The 15665-nt window shown below is 40.9% G+C and overlaps 1 protein-coding gene across 9 annotated transcripts in view; it reads left to right on the top strand.

The window, feature by feature from the left end:
- CELF2 (CUGBP Elav-like family member 2) overlaps positions 1-15665 on the top strand; it is a 376801-nt gene that overhangs the window by 170608 nt on the left and 190528 nt on the right. Inside the window, exon 1 of one of the 9 annotated variants that reach the window (XM_056338918.1) lies at positions 2527-2682. The exons of 7 other annotated variants lie outside the window; for them this stretch is intronic. The gene's annotated coding sequence lies outside the window, so the exon portion shown is untranslated. Of the gene's footprint in view, positions 1-2526; positions 2683-3942; positions 4016-15665 lie in introns of those variants that run through there. One more of the 9 variants, XM_056338920.1, reaches the window with a different exon arrangement.

The following is a 15665-nucleotide window of genomic DNA, read 5'->3' as shown; positions in this document are numbered from 1 at the left end:
CCTTCCCTTGGTTCAGCCATTAAAAATACATTAATAGTCTTTCTTGCAAATTGGACCTGATGCAATTTATTCATCAATAACTGGTTTGTGGTGGTTTGTTTGTTTTGGGTTTATTTGGTGGGTTTTTTTGTTTTTTTTTTTTTTTTTTTGAATGGATATCTCTATTTTCTGGAAAATTATTCTGAGTCTGCCTTTTGCAAAGTAAAAGCTGTCAACAGTTCGGGTGCACTTATATAGCCTTTATCTTCTATAGAAGAGCAGTAGCCAGAACAAGGAGCTCAGTTCTAACCTGTGTTCAACTAGAGGCATGGGCTAGCTTTACCCACCATGGTGTTGTTCAACATGCTCATTTGTAAAGTGAGCGTAATGCCCGTCTCACATGCATATTGAGACTTAATAAACAGGTGTTTGCAACTGCTTTCACATCCTGCTAAGAATCACACTATGTGAGTGCAAAGCAGTTGTTGCTGGGAGATGAGAACAATGCTGGAGCGAAAGCTTTATTGCAAGGGGGGAGAGGGGTTTTACAGGTTTTTTTTTTTGTTGTGTTTTTTTTTTTTTTTTTCTTTTTTAAGGTACTTTGGTACCTTTTAAAATCTTCCTGTTTTGAAGTAGGTGGGGCACAAGGTGGCAAAAGCTCTCTCTGCTACATCGTAGGTGCTACTTCCAGCATCCCCCTTGCACATCCTGCCCGCATCAAGGCTTTCAGGCTTTAAAAAACAAGCTTGGAGTCGAACAAAAAGACTGCTAGAACAGCAATAGGCATGTCGAAGCACACTTGAAGATAACAGCTGTCAGGACACAGGAGATGAAAATGCAACCAAGTACACAGGCTACAGGAAAACTTGGCCTTGGGCATTTTGCTTTCACTTCAGTAGCCTTAACCCTTTGCATGCCAGAAACCAGTTTTAAAGTTGGGGGAGCACAAAGGAGGAGAAAATCCTTTGTGAGTTGTTTCTGAAAACTGAAAATACACAAGTAACTAGTAAATAGCTTCTGGGTCACTGTTATAAAGTACAGGCAGTGCTGCACTCAGGCAGCTTGGCTTTTATCTGATTGTGAGCCACGTGTTTTGTCATACAGGAGCTACTGCCAACCCAATTTTAATCAGTTGCAATTTTGTTTTTATGGCTAAATTAGAATAGCTGGGATTGAACAGGAAGTGAAAAGAAATGTCTGATCAGAAGCATTTCTATAAAGCAATAACTCTCTCACTTTAGTGTCATCAAGCATCTCCAATCTGATACTCTTCATTTTACCCGAATATTACCAGGGCTATAACTCTAATGTATTTTTGTATCAGCCTCCTGATTGCAAAGTTAAATAAATGGTTCATAAACCATATGGAAAATTACCCCCGAAGACCTTGCTCTCTAAGATATGTCAGTACAAGTACGAGTCAGGAGATTGGCAACAACGAATGGAAACTTTTGGTTCTGTTGTCTCAAATCCACCTTGATGTGGGAGCAAGCAAAAATACTCCTTCCTGATGACTGTTCAGGGGCCGATGTGGAGAGCTGGCAGTGTCAGCTGCTGCGAGTAAGCGGACACGTATTTGGCATGTGCCTCAGCAAAGCCCAGTACAGCTCCCAGACAGGCTGGGGTACGTTAGCGGGACAGCACTGGATTGGTGGCTACACTCTGATCCGTGACCCCACAGAGCCTCTCTCCCCTGAGTCTGTTGCTCCTGCACTTTCCACCTGTATTCAATCCAGTTAAAACAAAACCAGCTACACACAAGCTTCTGCTGGCATCTGTTTCCATGCCTGTTGTCTGAAACAAAGCCCAATTACCACAGCCCCCTTCCTTGATATTTTCTTTGACTCACCCAGTTGTCTACGGCCTTGATATCTAAAGCATAAATGCCAAGGCTGAAACGTGCACTCAGTTAGAAGATGACTCTTGACTGACCTACATAACAGTTCATTCATGAGATAATGTGACCTGGAGTCATGGAGATAGAAGTCAGTTGATTGAGCTGGGTTGGCTGTGTACACTGCAAACTCTCCAGTGATTGAGGAATCATCTAAAATTAGGCGTACGCTGTACGTTGCTGAGAGCCTTTCAGATCCGACTCTCTTTTGGTAATATTTCTTTTATGAGATGGGTGTAAAATTTGTCACATTGTAATCCTTTAATGCTTAACTTTATTAGCATGAAGTACTTAGGTATCAAATAAAATGAGCAGTTAAGTGATTTATATTTCAGGTCTGCTCGCAGTTCAGGGCGTAGGTAGCCAGCCTCCCGTGAAGTGGCGAGAGCGTGCATGGTATTTACCACTTCCTTTGGAGAGCTACAAAATGGTGCTTTTTGAAGATGAACCTAGTTGTGCATGTAAATCCCAGCTGACTACTACTGTGCCGCCAGTTAATATGTATATTTATATTAAGGGTTATTGTGCGTTTGTAGTGAACTGCCGGGTATTTTGCCTAGCTTTTGCCTCCTTGATAGTGAACTCGCAGCTTCGGCTGCCGGGGGGGGTGTGGGGTGGGGTGGGGAAAGTAAAGCAGTGAGCGAATAGTTTAAGTGTAACGATTAAGCGACACTTTTCTTATTACTAAGCCACAAAGGAAGCCCAGGTAAAGGTTGTAGGTCAAAAAGAAACCTTCAGGAGCATGCTCGTGAAGTGAGGCGGTTCAAGAGAGGCTGCAGCTGTCACTTCCAGATCTAAGGGGCTGTGAGGTATTTCAATGATTTTCTTATCCTGTCTCCTCTTAAAGATTCATTAAGAGAATAATGTGAAAATATCTTGTGTTCTCTAGGGTGCATGTTCCTCTTTTTTTTTTTTTATTTTATTTTTCCCATCCTCTGTGAGCGCAGTAGGAGAAGCCCTCTGTCGCATCGAGCCCTCGGTTCCTCTCAGATGAAGCTGCTTCAGTACGGAGGGATGCATGCCGTGAGGAGGAAGGGGGGACATTTTGTACGGGGAGGCTGCCCGCTCTTCAAAACAAATCTGGGGCACAGCACCACCATTTTTAAGGCTTTCTCCTTTATCAGGTGCACCTCGTGTTTTTTACACCTGTGTTTAAAAAGCAGGTTGCATGCTACCTCCTCCTGTCCCTTCGGTGCCTGCCTTTGGTGTTAGCTCTGTGCTGACACAGATGTGATCCTCTGTAGGGGAGGGTAAAGATTAATCAAAAAGCATAGGAGCTTGCTGTTGACTATCCAGGAGAGGCCTTTGTGAGTTTCTTTGTTTTGGAGTTTTTTTACTTTACAGTGTATAAGAAAGAATAAGGAAGTAATGGCCTGGAACAAGAGTAAAAAGGCATTTAATTTAAACTTTTACTTTGTACCTTCCGCAGTTTCGTACGATCTGTTCTGTTAATGCTGGGTACGTGTGGTTTGGCTCAGAGTGCAGAAACTGTTGGGCAGGTTGGCCGAGGAGAGAAAACTTCCATTTTTTGTGGGAGTTTTTTTTGGTGTAGATAGACCACTCCGGCTGGGAGCTGAGGCTGAAATTGCACAGGGCCCAATTAGTGCCTGCTGGCTTTTCTGTTTGCTCTTGATTGGTTGCAGAGCCACAGGTTTAATTAAGCAGAAATGGGGATGTAGAGTTAATGTTCATTATAACTAAAATCGAAACAGCTGTTTACCTTGCCGAAGCCTTGTGTGTTAACGTCCATAAATCTCACCCCGAGGAGAGCTCAAAGGAGCTATCCCCTGTAAAACACTCCTTTTCTGATACCATATCATTTTACATACTCATTTTCGCAACATTTCCTAATCATATTAATTAACACATTAGGGTATAATTCTTATTGTCTGCAGAAATTACTTCAATTAAAACTATTAACATATTATCGTGATTGTTATATTATTACAACTGGCTTTGTTACTAACTCAATAACTACTCTAGCAAACCCAAATGTTTGAAATTAGCATAAAATTGTTGTGGCTGCACTTTCCTCTTAACTGCTGTATCAAGTCTCACTGTAGACTTCCTGAATGTTTTCTGTGTCTGTGCTGGGGTTGCTACAGTGAGAAAAGATGCAAGGGGCCATGGCTGTCCTACAAGGTGAGGCTCGAAAGTGTTTGTCTTGATTAGCTACTGCCGTGCCTAACAGGAGTGTGACCGCTGTGCGGGAACATATGGAAAGAGTAAATGCTGCAGAGGAGGACAAGACAGTAAGGGATATAAATTGGCCATATTCACGCTAAAAAATTAGTATGGGGTTTTTTGGGGTTTGGTTTTTTTTCCCCTCCTTGGTCAGACTGAGGTTTTGGCCTGGCTTTCTTGGCAGAGGGCTGAAGGCAAGAGGCTAGCTTTAATATTGGACATTGCCTGTAAGAAGATTTTGAGTGTAATAAAATGAAGTATGCCCTCTGTGTAAAAGGCAAACATTTATTGTGAGTGTAATTGAAATCTCAATGTTCTAATCAAGGAATTAGTATTATTCCAGATGTACTTATGAAGTAGAAAGAATGCTGTTACGGGTGTGTGTGTGTGAAGCTTCAATAATAATACATTTCAGATGGATAGGCATACATTTCTGAGTATCTGCCCCTATCTGTGGTGTTCTGCTCACCCATACTCCATGGGTCATGAGGCTCTAGGCTTTTAATTTTTGGAGCTGGGCAGTGGTTATGGAAGTTGTTGGATACCAAGGGCTTCCCTGGGAGGGGTATGTTGATAGTGGGCGTTTCTTCTTCCTCTTTGCCACGAGAAGCATGATGCTGATGTTGATAATTTCTTCACCCTCACTCTGAGCTCTGCTTCTGGCTATTTTTATGGGTTTTTATGTTTTCTAACATGCTTTTACACCTTGCTCTTTCTTCATTGGATTGCAACACCACATTAACCCTGAATTCAGTATGTATGCAATTTCTTACACATGTTGGATACTTTTTCTTTCTTATCCCTAAAACCACAGATTTGCATTTCTTTAGTCAGCTACAGGTGCATTTTTATCACGCTGGGGTCTTAAGTGTCCCTCTGTGCCTTGTCTGATACTGGCTCTTGCCTCCGCTCCTCTGCGCTGCACTGTGTGTCGCCTCTTCTGAGGCTGCTGCTATGAAACCATGTCTGTGTTCCCCTGCACTCTGTCATTATCTGAGCATCATAAATATTTCATCCTACACAGAGTAACTACTTGTTACTACTGTCTGTATAAAAATTATGCTTAAACCACATCATTATGTGAAGATAAGCAAAGTAAAACAAATTAGACAGTAGTTACCTGGTCATTAGGAAAATTGCTGCTGCAGCTAAAGCAGATAAAATGAAACTGGGCTGGGCAAGATGAGTATAGGCAAGCCTGCCATGCTTGGGTCCCGAGGCTGTGCAGGCTCAGCACAAAATCTGTGGCCTGTTACTGGCACCAGCAACGCTGTGTTTACTGGGCTACAGGACTTGAATGTGATGAATGAGATCATTATTTGGGTTTACCCAGCTTGGCTGGGGACCAGGCTTGGTGGCATGGGATGTCCTTTCTGGTCTTGGGTTCTGAGCAACACCTTAAACTGTTAAAATAGAAAGGGAATACACCGTGACAGAGCAGATGTATATTGGCGTACTGTTAGCAGGCAAGCTGAATGGAAGGCAAGAAAGTTGATCTAACTGAAGTAGGTAACTGCTGTCATTATTCTACGACATATGTATTCTATTCATTTGCATGATATTACTGTGAAAAAGCTGTTATCCTGCTTCACAGATAGATGGTATTTATTTATAGTTGCCCTAGAATGCCTCTATAGTGGATGGAAGGACCGTTCTACCTCTGTTTTAGTCCACCTGAAGTCTGAATTGCCCTCCAAAATGATTATTTCTCTTCATGGACTAAATGGGAAATCCTGCACACATAGATTTAATAAATCTGAGCAAAAGAGATTAGAGATTTGTCTGCAGCAGATGCGTTTCAGAGGCTGTGCTTTCACAGCTGTTACTAGTAACTAGCTTAACTTAAATTTTTTTCATATATGGTCTATATAGGTGACTGCCGTAGTTTTGATTGTACTGTTATTATACCCCAAATCAGACATGTCCACAGGAAGCCTATGGCTGGGCGTGGAATTAAATTCTCATTTTTTAGATGAGAAGATAATGCTCTAATCAGTTCTTATCCATGTAATATGGTCAGTGGCACTACTCAATTCTTTTCAGTTTGGCTACCACTCCAAACTGCTAAACCATCTGCTGGTGGCAGACAAAAAGATGACAATATAACAGATTACTAGAAAAAGTTCAGATGCCTAACATCTGCTCTCCACCAAGCTGGAGCATCTTCCTGTATTGATGTTCTGTCATATCTTGACACAGTAAGAGAAGATGTCTGCTCTGAAGTCTTTGCAAATTCAAATTGTTTGCAGCTGGACCAGGCATCCACATCTAACATTGTGAGTTTTAGGCCTAAATAAGGACTAACAATAGAGAAGGGGAGAAGACGAAGGCAGGAGGACAAATGGTTTCTTAAAATACCTTAAGAAGTTCCTGGCCCAGATGAAGGCCTGCATCCACTCATTCTTCATTATGATTGATGAAGAAATGCCTAATGATGACAAGCAGAATTTTGCAAGACAGAAATAGAAACTGCTACCTCTTCAGAGCCACATGACTCTGTGTCCTGGAATTATGTTCTGCATAATGTTTTAATCAAATAACAGTTTGCTTAGTAGTATGGACCACGCTGGTTAGTGCAAACAGAATGTAAACATATTCTAGATAAGATTATGCAGCTCTGAAGGTGCTGGTAGGCAGACACTGATCTGAAAATATACACATAATATTTACTTAAAACGTTCCTGGAGCCTCCTTTGGTGTTATTAGTCTGTCATGAAAATCTGCAAACACACACTTATCAAAAACTCACTGCAAAACATAAGGCAGTTAGTGAAATCAAATATAGAGGGGTGGATGCTGTAGCAGAGCACAGTTAATGGTTGAGCTGTGACTTAACTTACACCCAAGTGCAAACATAATTAAATTAGAAAAAAGTCCTGAACCATACGTAGGAGGTGTAGCCTGCTTGGAATGCAAAGATGAACCTGGATCCCATCCTACTGCTTCAACCTCCTGAAGTAAAACTGTAGGAGACAGAAGTCCAGAGCTGGATCCAGGTTAAAAGGTGGAAACCAGCCTACTTGTTGCCACAACGTTCTGCTCATTATTGTGATGCAAACATGCACAAAATGATGTGATCCAAGAGGAAAGGCTTCTGGAATGCAGGGCTCATGGGGGTTGCTCGTGTGACACTGATTTGGGTTTTTTTCCTTACATTAACTGAACAACAGAAGTTGATTTCTAGTTTTCATTTCTAACTTTGTTCGAGTCTAAAAATCTCCTCTTAAGACACGGTTTCACTTAGCATAATAATTTGTTTCTTCTTTGCCCTTCATTTCTCTCATGTACATGGCCCTGGCAGTTTATTATAATGTGAACAGGTGAGGGAGGAGCACTCAGAGCAGATCCCTCCATAGCAGATCTCCCATGATTTTAAGCTGTCTCAATGAAATTCCATTTGATCTGAATTTATCTTAAGCAGAAGAATAATCCTGGTAAATAAATATGAAATAATATCATGTAGTTCTAATTACTAAAAGAATGCAAACATAATAATAAAGAGTCCAAATACGTAAATACTCCAGTAGCCATCACTATATAGTAAGCCAACTGGATTTGGTCCTGGAGGGTATCTTCCAGACTGTATGAGTCCTATTCTGCCACAGATCTCTCATCCATCTCTCTGTGAAAATCTATTCTTACAAGTCTAGAATTAAAAAATATTTCTCCCTGTTTTTTCCCTATTAACAGTAGCGTTCATTGTTTACTCAGCTGCTTCTCCTTGCCACTTGCTGATTCCTGATCAGACCGTAGGACTGCTGGTGTGTGTTCCCCAGGGTCAGCAAGTTTTTCCTGAGCTAGTCCTAGCAGAAGCAGTAAGCAAGCTATTTTTTAGCTTAGGTGATTTGGCAAGCACCAGCTCTGACATGGTGACAGCTGAAATAAGGAGCTGGTAGGCTAGGAACAGGAACCTGAGCAACAGAGAGCATCACAGTGATGGTTAAACTGAGATTCCTGCCATCGATGTGCCTGGATGTCTGTGTAGGAACAGGCACTCAGGTTGATGTCATACTGTAGCAGCCTGGAGAAGTCCTGAGGGGTTACTCAGATGAGCTAGTGTGTTTTGTGCTGCTTTAGAAAAGGTGGGAGAGTACAAGTCTGTGTGCATGCATGTGTCCCTGACTGACATGTTTAACATGCAGAAAACAGAATTAAACCTGTAGCTGTCACTGTCTCACCCCAGCGCAGTGACCAGCTGTGACTGATTGCTTACAACAGGCTGTTTTCCTTTTTAAAGGTATGATTTATAGCATTCTCTTGTAGAGAAAGATGCGACCCTGGTGTATTTGGCTGGATAGCAATGTCAGTATGTTCGTCTACTACAGGGTAGAGGTGATGTTTCTAATCAAACTGGGGCTGAATGGACTTTCCAAGAGGAGCGAGGTGAGGTTTCTAAACAACTTAAAGGATTTGGTTCAGAGCAGTCATTAATCCAGTATTAAAAAGTGACTGTGAATGCCATTACTTTCTGTCCATCTCTAGTGTTTCTCAAGCATGCCCCCCAAAGCTCGACACCATTCTGCAGGTTTAGCAGTAATTTGAATGCAACAAATTGTACCTGCAAAGCACAGATGTTGAAAGCTGAAAAAATCCGAAGGTGCCGTATGTTTCCTGTAATTGAAAGCAGGTGCCCTGAAGGAAGCAGATTCTGTTTCACTTTATGAAGTATCTAGTTGGCAGAGCAGGCAAAACATACCCTCTAAAGCTTCATTCACTAGGACTGGATAAAACAGATTAAAACTGTTGTTTTATGATAGCTTTAAGGGGCTCCAACAAGGGATCGAGGTCCTATTGTTTTGGGCACCGTAGACAAAAAGCATTAAGTTGTAGGGTTCGGAGCACTGAATAAATTGAACCACATGGATTTAAAGGATGGGATGAGGGAGAAGACCGTGATAAACCTGCTTTGTGGAGCAGTGAAAACCAAGCCTGGCATCTGCAGCGCTTTGGGTCTATTCCACTCTGCATTGGGCTGGGTACTGCATCCTGAGTTTGCATCTCCCAGTTGTCCCACTTCGGAACACTTCTCATCATTGCTTCAGTGAACGCTCAGTATGGTAGGCTACCAATCTGTCTTTTGCCTTGGTCATTGTGTGCAAGGAATCCAGGCCTACAAATGAACAAAAGCTATGAACATTTGTGCTTTAGAGGATGACTGGGAAACAATCTGTAATGTAAAGCCTACAGGATAATGAATGGGAGAGAGGTGCCCAGTGTCTCCTAGTTGTGGCACCACCTGTGGATTTCACAAGGCTTTAGGGAGGGCTTTTTTGTGTGTCTATGGTTCAGTTTACTTACGGACAGTGGTAAAAGCACCAAGGGTCCTCTGAGAATTATTCAGTTTGTGTGTTGTGGGTTTTTTTTTTTTGTGTGTGTGTGCATGGTTTATGGTGCTATTAAGACTTATAAGAGCCAGATGTTATTACCCCACAGAATTCCGCTGAATTGCATTCAATCTGAGCATAGTCTGTGGGTGTAGGTAGTATCTGATTTTTAAACAGAAAAACAAAATAATAGAAAAGCATCCCAAAACATCAAAAGTCACTAATGCTTCCAGCCAGCTTTGTAGTGCTGCAGGTCTGAGCAAGCCAGGTCTGTCTCCCCTTCCGTTCTGTGTTTCAGTAGCTATAGCGAGTGTGGAAAGAGGAAACAACTTTGATCACAACATTTTTCAGCTCTTTCTCTAACAAAACAGATAGTGCCTGGCACAGTATTGTTGTACAGATATTTCATCTCCTCCAAAATACTTTTGTTAAGTTCTGAAAGTGCTGGCTGACCTGTGTGTACCAGGCTCAAATCTCTTGCTCTGAGTCTTCCACTGCTCTTTAAAGACTCAGCAGCTCTTGCACGATACTCTCTTTCTTTTTGGATTGCCCACGTATTTCTGCGACCCCCTTTCAATGGTAGGCAGACATTTTCTAGGAATTTTCCTTCTTTAGCCTATCAAACTACCTGAAAGAAAGAAAAAATGTCTTTCATCCACATTTTGACAGGGATCATGGATTTTGATGAGAAAATTGAGAATTTTTTTGCCACCTTTTACTAACGGCCAAGAAGAGATAGGAAAGTTTGTGTTCCCAACAAGTAGAAAAAAAGGCCTGATTTTCAATAGATATTAGTCAGGTTTTCATTCTTCTTGACAATCTTATTTAACTGACTTAATATTGGATCTTAATTCCAGCCAAAATTTTAAAAACTAGGAATTTAATGACTGTGCTCATCATTTGTCTCCGTATAGCTTCCTATACATGAAAGGTCAATGTCAGTCAGACTGTACCATTTGGCATGAAGATGAATATAGAAGCTAAAGAGGATTTAAAAAATACATGATCTGGCATTTGAAAGCGAAGTCTGGGAGTTGAGTCCCGCTTTTATTCCTTTATGTGCTGGTGACCTAGCACTTTGTCTCTTATGGGGTGTGTTTACAGATTTAATAGTCTTTTTGTGGCAGTGGGGAAAGTCCTGCAGGGACTGAGTCAGATTGTGGGTGGGTGGAAGAAGTGTCTGGGTACCACTCTGCCTAGAGGCATCTATGTGTGACAAGGACATAACATAGGGTTAATGCTCTCCACACCTCACAGAACCTGAAAGAGGAGTCCATTTACCTAAAAATCCTTGGCAGGGATGTCTGGTCCCCTTGTTTCTTATTATTGACTAGAAAGAAGGAAAAGTGGCTGGGTTACTAACGTGGTACTAACTGAGGCCTCTGTAGCTCAGTGAAATCAGTCTGAGAGTTAGTGCCTTAATTTTCCCATCTGTGAAACGTCGGTTATGTCTCGCAGTGGAATAATGATCCTTACTACTTCTGTGTCCAAAATAACTGGAGAAAGAAGGCAAAGTTAAAAGACAGGGTGGTGTTCTGATCAGTGTGGTGTTTGCTCTAAAACCCACAATATACAGCTTAGGAATATAGCACAGATACATATGTGGACATATACAATATGAATGTGTAGCACAAGAAAATAAATTAGCTCTAGATGTCTTATGAGCCATATTTCTTTCTGCAGTAATGCTTTTAGGTGTTATGGTTAGGCATCTCTGGAAAGCAGTTAAATATTTCCAGTCTTGGAAATATCCATTATAATTACACAGCAAAGATGGGAGACCTTTATTTATGATTTGAATATTTGCAAGCAGTTAGGGCTCTGTGCATAGTCCCTCTGCATCTGCTGACTTGCTATTCTTTGTCTTTAGCTTCTGACCTTTGTTAATTGCATTAACCTTCCAGTTGGAAAATACATACATAGATGTGTATATATATATATATGATGTTATTGGGCATCATTAAACAGTTAGCAGTCAGCCAGCCTCCAGAATCAACCGCTAGTTATTCTTGCAAACATTATAACAAATGACAAATTTGCGAACTTCAGAGCTTTGTGTGAATTGAAGCCTCTCTGAGCAAGCCACATCTTCATGTCATCCACTTGTCTTTTTCTGGAATCACGCAAAACTGCCTTCTGGCATGTGTGAGCCTTTAACGCTTCCAGTGCCACTTGGTTTGTATTTTCCTTTGTCGTCTTAGCGACGTGGCCCCAGCATAGGGTTTAAGTTGTAATGAAAGCATTAAGACAGTTAAAAAGATTGAGAGTATCACAGGGATTAGATTTTGGGAAAATCTTATTGAGGATTTTAAAAAAAATATAAAAAATGGTTTTTACTCTATTGACTCATATAGCTTGGAAATGATTTGTAAGTTTGAGCCATTCACTGGTGGCTCTTGGACTTTGAAGCATGTCATTTTATAGGTAGTCTGGTGGTGTCTGACCATCTTACCTGGTTTTTAAGGTGCTTAAAATGTGGAGCTGAACCTTTGGAATCAAAGTGGCCAACAGCTACAATTAGCTTTTGTGGCAGGTTGTTTATAATTTAGTCTCTGTATTTCAAGCTGTTTGAGCGGGAAGTGGTTCCAAACTATGTATTTAGCATTCATCTGTGGGGTTTTTCTTTCTTTCTCGGCAGTAACTTCTCCTATGGAAGCAGAACTAAAGGGTCTGTGAAAGGTTGACCTCATTGGTGCTCACAGTTCCTACACTGCATACCAAATTACTCTAACAGCCCTTCCTTAGGGGCTGCTAAAATCTTTCTGTAACTTCAGCTGATGCAATGGGATGTTCTGGATGACTCCTACTTTTATACCTGCATGTTTAATTGCATATCTTAGAGGGTGGAGGGGGCTACTGTGTAGGAACTTTCCCCTTCAAATGTATGCTACGTTGTCTTAGTTTTCTCTTTTATGGTTTTGTCATGCATGTGTAATATCCACTCTTCCAGCATAACTTTCTGGTGTTTAAAGTATGAGGTGAGTTTGCAGTTTGATATAACCTACTTAGAGCTTTCTCCTCTGTTTTCAGGGACAGAGAAATCAAGTATCTGCTTTCTTAGGATTCCTAGGTTATCAGGCACTACAAAATATCCATCACTCATTCTTACAGCCAGAATGTTGCCATATGCAGGCAGCCACAATCGCAATCCCTAATTGCTGCCTATCGCCATTTGTAGCAAAGCAGGACAGGTTTTCTGGATGAAATCTCAGATGATCTAGTGATGTTTAGCCTGGGCAAGAAAATTGTTCTTCACTAGCAGGTGGCTTATAATTCATCAAAACCCAAAGACTTTGGTTCTCACTATCCTGTCACATAAGACTGAGCTGCTGCTGTGGTGTATGAGATAAGATTATGCTGCCCCTGGAAAAAGAATACACTTTTTTCATACTCTCTGGTATTTTAGTTTCATCCCTTCATGATGCAACGGCTTTCTTTTGTCACTTCTCATTTTTGTAAGGTATTACTAAGTGCTCCTGCTGCTAGTAGTGATAGGATCATGTGATAACTCAGGTTGGAGAGTCCCTCAGGAGATCTCTAGTTCAACCTCCTACTCAGAGCTGGGTCGGTGTGAGGTCAGACCAGGTTGCTCAGGGCTTGATATAGTTGGGTCTTGACAGCTTCCCAAATTGAGATTGCATAGTGTTTCTGGGCAGCCTGTTCCAACGGTTGACTGTCCTCATGGGGAACATATTTTTCCTTCTATCCAGTAAGATCCTCTTCTTTTAATTTATATATGTTGCTTGTTGTCTTCCCACCATTGTGCCATGCAAAAGACTTGGTCTCATTCAGCCTGGAGAGGAGAAAGCTTCAGAGGAACCTTCATATACTTACGGCAGGCTATTGAGAAGACAGTGCTATGCTCTTAAATAGGTAGATATTCCCATACCATTTTATCAATGAAGGCTGGTCTGGAGTTGTTCACTTTTTGAGAAGTCCTTGGAAGAAGGTGTTTTAAAGAAAAAGTGATACCATTTCTGCCCATTGGCCATGTGTGTGAATTTAAGGGATTCTGGCCCTCCTCCCAGTCTTTGACTTAAGGAATCTGTTCTGCAAAGCGTGACATCTTACCTGTCTCATGACTAAAGTTTCATGCCATTGCCTTAGTCTTTTGAGCATCCATAATCCATTGACAGTCTGCTAATAGAGGCAGCGAGACTTGTTCTGCTTCAGGTTTTCTGAACAGATATACCAGGTTTTTCCCCTCGATTGCTAACACTTACATATGCAAAAAATAAGAACATTGTCTCAATTTTTGCATATGTCTGAGTTTTCTCTCCGATAGCGGTATGTCTCATGTTAACTTACTGCCTGAAGTTATACAAATTACTGCTACAAATGGTTAACACTTAAGGAAATGGGGAAATTGTTTGTTGTTCAGACAGCACCTATCAGTCTGGGTAGCAAGTATACAAGAACTTGTTCCATTTTAAGGCAGAGTAGCACCCAAAGGCAAAGAATTGCATCAGTGCTCTCTAGCTATTTTAACAACACATTTTCTTTTTATAAAAAATTCTGCCAATAAATACACATCTATTTGAGCTGATTTTTAAAAAAAACATTTGGGACTATACTGGTATTTCCTTGTTGTGTATCTACAGGTTTTTGCATTTTTCCATAATGTTAAGAGAGAAATAAAAGTGGATTACCAGTCAGGGATGACTCTCTTAATTTATATTTCTAAACCTTACACGACCCTGTTCTCCCAGCATGGCAAATTACTTAGGTGCCAACTGCAGACCTAAATGAAACAAACTTCTGCCACATTTTAATTCTGATCAGAAGAAAAATGAGTGCACATAGTTATTTAATGAAAAGAGTATCTCTTCCACTCCTTTCAAAGGACTTGCTGCATTTCTCTTTTCTGGGTGTTTGTTACTATTGCTAATGCTACTTGCAGTGCCTCCAAAGCATGCATATGGATTTCACAAAACCAGAAGATCTTCTTAATCAAAAATGTTTGTCTTCTGAATCTGGAGAGTCATGAAAATAAGCAGTGGGGAGCAAAAAAAGGGAAGGATTTTAGTTTTTATGGCAAATTATTTTCCAGGAGAGAGACGCGGAGCTTCTGGTCCTGAAGCAATGCTTAGTAGCTAGACTATGATGCATTTTAACTTCAGATATGACTAAAAGAGAGGATTAGGTCTTTTTTCAAAGGTATTTAAGCTTCAGCACTAGCTAGGTAAAAGAACATGAACAGCTTTACAGAACCAAACTAAGTGTTGCCCTAACCTGTCTTCCGCAGAAGCCCATAGGAAATGTACAAGTAAAAATAAACAAAATAATGGTGAAAGTGCTCAGGGATTTATTTTTTTTTTTCCTGTAGGCTCTCCCAGATATTTTTTTAACTGTAACATCATGACTTCCAAACCTGAAGTTTTGCACCTACAAGTTTGTCAGAAATAGCTTTTTTTTGATTTCTTTTCCAACAGGGAAAAATTTGGTGGGTTCTTCCAGGTCCTCATATATTGTGCTGTTTTGAGAGGGAAGAGCTAGATGTATTTTCACAATATCACTGTTTATTGCTCCATTATTATACCCTCCTGTAGATTAATAATGCTGAGCTATTAACACCATCCCACACATTCTGTGTTTACGCCAGTGAATCAGAAAAACATCTGCCTGGGAGGTAGAAATGTAGTTTTATGTATGAACACGTAAACATGAAAACTCTGCACCTTCTGGTTTGAACTCACACCAGAGAGCACAGACAAGACCTGTGAATGTCTGCGGTTGGGAACTGGCCCTTGTGCAAATCCTATGTGAGAAGGTTCAAAGGGGTAAGGTGTCTGTCCATATCAGTGTTAAAGAAGAAGAAAACTGGCAGAGTGATTGCTTCCTTCAAGGGTGAAGGTACAGGTGCCATAACGCTGAGATACACATGCTGTTATTTCATTGTCATTCATGAACTACTTTGTCATTAATTTAGATCAGTGTTGCATTGCTTGAACTCCACTTCAGTGCAGGGAATATTTAAGGTAACATTGATCCTTCCCATTTATTTATTTTTTAATGGCCTTTTTTTTATTTTTGAAATATTTTCCTTTTTTCCATTCAGGATGTATGGTGTATGTTCAGCATGGCAACTCCTGGTCGGTGTTCAGCATGATGGCATTGATAATGAGATACAGTAGAGGAAAAAGCTTGCTTAAAAGAGATGAGGATCTCTTCTTGAACATTTTTGTATTCAGAGAAGTGCCGCTACCTGAACTTCCCAGAACACACTGAGCTTTTAGTAAATTACTGAATAATCTCAGGGGTCACAGTGATCCTCCTGCTGATAC

Source organism: Falco biarmicus, chromosome 5, assembly GCF_023638135.1.
Source record: "Falco biarmicus isolate bFalBia1 chromosome 5, bFalBia1.pri, whole genome shotgun sequence".
Taxonomy (NCBI): domain Eukaryota; kingdom Metazoa; phylum Chordata; class Aves; order Falconiformes; family Falconidae; genus Falco; species Falco biarmicus.
This window is presented reverse-complemented; position numbering and strand designations above follow the sequence as displayed.